Here is a 4,502-nt window from a genome sequence, read left to right as displayed (position 1 = left end):
TTAAACCACTCTTCGGTGCTACTGGGTTTTATTCAATTCTCTGGCCACTGATATTGAACTTCTAAGAGCATGGGTTAGATGTTGTGGGGGATGTTCTACCTGGACATTCAAATGTTTGGGGTTTTTTGCCTTTCAATTTCCTCCTACTTTACACCATCTCTTGTTTCATGCTATTACTATCTAATTTTTTGTAAAGATGAGGAATTCACATGATTTTAAGAAGTAAGACTTTTGTTAGATGTATCTCACTGCTATTCCTACCTGGAAGATTCTCACAGCCTTCTACCAAATGATAACTCCCATCATGTATATATACCCAAAGGCATTTTAAGCATGATACAGCATTTAATCCTGATTTCCCTCAAAACAAGCCATGATGTGCTCTCCACCATGTTTATTTTTCATTCATTGTTTTGTAGGTTTTGTTCATGTGAAAACAGAGAACTCTCTCTTGTTACTTGTAAGAGTAATACTAGTCCCATTGCAATGATCGCGTTGTCATTTACAGAGGCACCGTCTTCTATTAGTACACATTAGGAGTGACTTGACCACTTGAAAATCACAAATAATACTAAATACTCGTGCAAATGTAAGTTTGGTTTTAGAAGAGATTTACTGGTATGCACTCCTTATCAACTACATCTGATTGCCCCTTTCTCTACAGCTTCAATAAAGTGGCTGTCAACTTTCACTTTCCTCACGTTTGACAAATAAAAGTTATATTGTTACCATAGTGTTGCTTTGCATGTGTGTGGATATAGTTCAATGTGTTTAAATTTGTTAATATTTTCTTATTCTTTGCTTGTTTATTTATTTGGTTCTTGGCAATTTTAAACTGAAGTTGTTCTTTCTTCGGGAACAGCTAATAGGTTTGTACTTATCTTGCTGATTAGGGTGCTCCAACACCGAATGTTCAATGAACATTGTATTTAAGGACCACAAAATTAGGGAATAAGTAATTCATCTTTACAATGTATATGTGTAAATATGGGTTAATATAATTATAATAAAGAGCACCAATAATGTTTGTGGTGCTAATTCCATCATTCTGAGACTTGGAAAGATAAAGCATTTTCCTTTTTGTCTAATTGATATTTTTAATTTCTCATTCGTTCAAAAAACATTCTGCAAGTTGGTTTTCCTCAAGGGATTCGTGTCCATATGGAAGTGCTGACTCTTTCCTGATGATGTTACCTCACAGAAGGTGAACAACAGATTGTTGTGGGAGAGAAAGAAATGCAAAGTGTGCCCAAGGCAACTTTAGTCTTTGTCCTACAAATCAGAAATAGGCCATTATGCTGATCTGACATTATTTTAATTTTCCAAACATATGTGTCTGATTTTATACACACGTGGTCAACACACATTCATGTTTGATGTCTAGAAGTTACATATCTAGGTTATCTGTGTAGTTCATATTTACAATTGTGATGTACTAGGTTGACATAGCAGAATCAAATAACAAGTCATCAGGGTGGAAATGTGACGTGGCTCAGTGGTTTAAAATTCTTCTGATCAAGTCTGGCTACCTGAGTTTAGAACCCCAAAATTTATAAGGTAGAAAAAGAAAAGAGACCCCATGAAGTTATCTGCTTTTACCTCCACATGTGGCAATACCTACATCACATCATCTATATGTTATATTATAAGTACATTTAATAAAATTAATTTAAAAATTGCCTTCTTTTTCTGCTTTCTCTTGAAGCCACGTAGGGACAAATTTTTTCTTCATCAGGACAAGAGATAAGATTTTAAAAACATAGTTAATAAATCCTATTCATTCTTTCCTCAAACATAGACTCAAATTAAAATTAAAAGTTTCACCACATTTAAGAGTCACAAGATTAAAGTGGCATTAAATATAACATTTTTCTGTTCTTTTAGCACAGAGTCTGAAGTGGGATGCCTACAGTGGAGAGGCCTGATGAAGCTGGAGCCTTCTAGGATTCTGAACTGGGAATATAGAAGAATAACAAAGATTGAGAAAAGGTGAAATGACAACTTTCTTTGGTGGTACTCTGATTCTTGGAATTAGTCTTTTATGTGTATACTTGTCTAGGTAAGTATGGACAATATATAGCAAAATGGTAAAATTGGTCTTTGCAATTGCTAGGTAAATAATATGTAATTAAATTATGATATAATTGGATGTTAGAAAAAATAGTTGTTTTTTGAGAGAACTAATTTTCAATGAAAATGTCATAACATGTCATAAATTAATATTACAGTTTTCTTAAAAATGAGAGCAAAGGCAAAAGACATTAAAAGAAGTGGGAGAACAGTTATTTATTTACCTTTTTCAAGCACTTTATGAGTTAAAAAATAAAAACATTGTTAGTTCTTGAGTTAAGATATTTTAAGTATAAGAATACAACAGAGTTCTAGGAAATTTGAGAAAAATGTTTTGAAAAAAACTGATAAAATAGAGAGAGATAATTCTCTTACAACATTGAAAATCACAATTTATAGAAAAATAAAACAATTTAATGCCATGATAAATCCTACCTTACTAAAGCCTGTATTTTTAAAACTCGGTTATTTTTTTTAAGTCATCAAAATAATTTGTAACAGTGAAATGTCTCTTAAATATACATGGTATATTCTGAAGCTAAAAGCAATATGCACTCAACCAGTTTTTAAAATCTATTTGGAACATTAAACATGATAGTAGGAGAAGAAAAGCTCTTCTTAAGTCTTCTTTGAAAGGAAAGTGTGTTCCTGATTAGACAGAAACTGTTCAGTCTCCAAGGAAAAATATGCAGCATAACTGTGGCTTCACAGAATGAATTGGGTAGTGCACTTTCTGTTTCTAGTTTGGGGAATAGTTTGAAGAGTATTGGTATTAGGTCTTTGAAGGTCTGGTAGAATTCTCCACTAAACCCATCTGGTTCCGGTGTTTTGTTTTTGTTTTTGTTTTTGTTTGTTTGTTTTTTTTTGATTGAGAGACTATTAATGACTGCCTCTATTTATTTAGGGATCATGGGACTGTTTATATGGTTTATCTGATCCTGTTTTAACGTTGGCACCTGGTATCTGTTAGAAAATTGTCCATTTCATCTAGATTTTCCAATTTGTTGAATATAACTTTTGCAGCAGGATTTGATAATTTTTTGATTTCCACTGTTTCTGTTTTTATGTCTACCTTTTCATTTCTGATTTTATTAATTTGGATAGTGTCTCTGTGCCTTCTGCTTGGTCTGGCTAAGGGTTTATCTATCTTGTTGATTTTCTCAAAGAACCAGATCCTGGTTTGGTTGATTCTTTTTATAGTTCTATTTGGTTGATTTCAGCCCTGAGTTTCATTATTTCCTGCTTTCTACTCCTCTTGGGTGTATTTGCTTCTTTTTGTTCTAGAGCTTTCAGGTGTGATGTCAAGCTGCTAGTGAAAGCTCTCTCCAGTTTCTTTCTGGAGGCACTTAGAGCTATGAGTTTTCCTCTTCCCACTGCTCTCATTGTGTCCCATAGGTTTTGGTATGATGTGTCTTCATTTTCATTAAATTCTAAAATGTCTTTAATTTTTTAAAAAATTTCTTCCTTGACCAAGTTATCACTGAGTAGAACATTGCTCAGCTTCCATGCGTATGTGTGCTTTCCGTTGTCTTTGTTGGTATTGAAGACCAGCCTTAGTTTCTGGTGATCTGATAGGATGCATGGGATTATTACAGTCTTCTTGTAACTGTTGAGGCATGTTTTGTGTCCGATTATTATTATGTATCAGTTTTGGAGAAGGTACCAAGAAGTGCTGAGAAGAAGGTATATTCTTTTGCTTTAGGATGAAATGTTCTATAAATACCTGTTAAATCCATTTGGTTCATAACTTCTATTAGTTTCACCGTGTCTCTGTTTAGTTTCTGTTTCCATGATCTGCCCATTGCTAAGAGTGCAGTGTTGAAGTCTTCCACTTTTATTGTGTGGGGTGCAATGTGTGCTTTGAGTTTTAGTAAAGATTCTTTTATGAATGTGGATGCCCTTGCATTTGGAGCATAGATGTTCAGAATTGAGAGCTCTTCTTGGTAGGTTTTTCCTTTGACCGGTATGAAATGTCCTTTCTTATCTTTTTTGATAACTTTTGGTTGAAAGTTGATTTTATTCAATATTAGAATGACTACTCCAGCTTGTTTCTTGGGACCATTTTCTTGGAAAATTGTTTTCCAACCTTTTACTCTGAAGAAGTGTTTGTCTTTGTCACTGAGGTGCCTTTCCTGTATGCAGCAAAATGCAGGGTCCTGTTTATGTATCCAGTCTGTTAGTCTATGTCTTTTTATAGGGGAATTGAGTCCATTGATGTTAAGAGATATTAAGGAAAAGTGATTGTTACTTCTTGTGATTTTTGTTGTTAGAGGTGGAATTATGTTTGTTTCTCTGTCTTCTTTTGGGTTTGTTGAAAGATTATTTTCTTGCTTTTTCTAGGGTGTATGTCTTAGTCAGGGTTTCTATTCCTGCACAAACATCATGACCAAGAAGCAAGTTGAGGAGGAAAGGGTTTATTCGGCTTACACTTC

The sequence above is a fragment of the Mus caroli genome, chromosome 15, assembly GCF_900094665.2.
Source record: "Mus caroli chromosome 15, CAROLI_EIJ_v1.1, whole genome shotgun sequence".
Lineage (NCBI taxonomy): Eukaryota > Metazoa > Chordata > Mammalia > Rodentia > Muridae > Mus > Mus caroli.
This window is presented reverse-complemented; position numbering follows the sequence as displayed.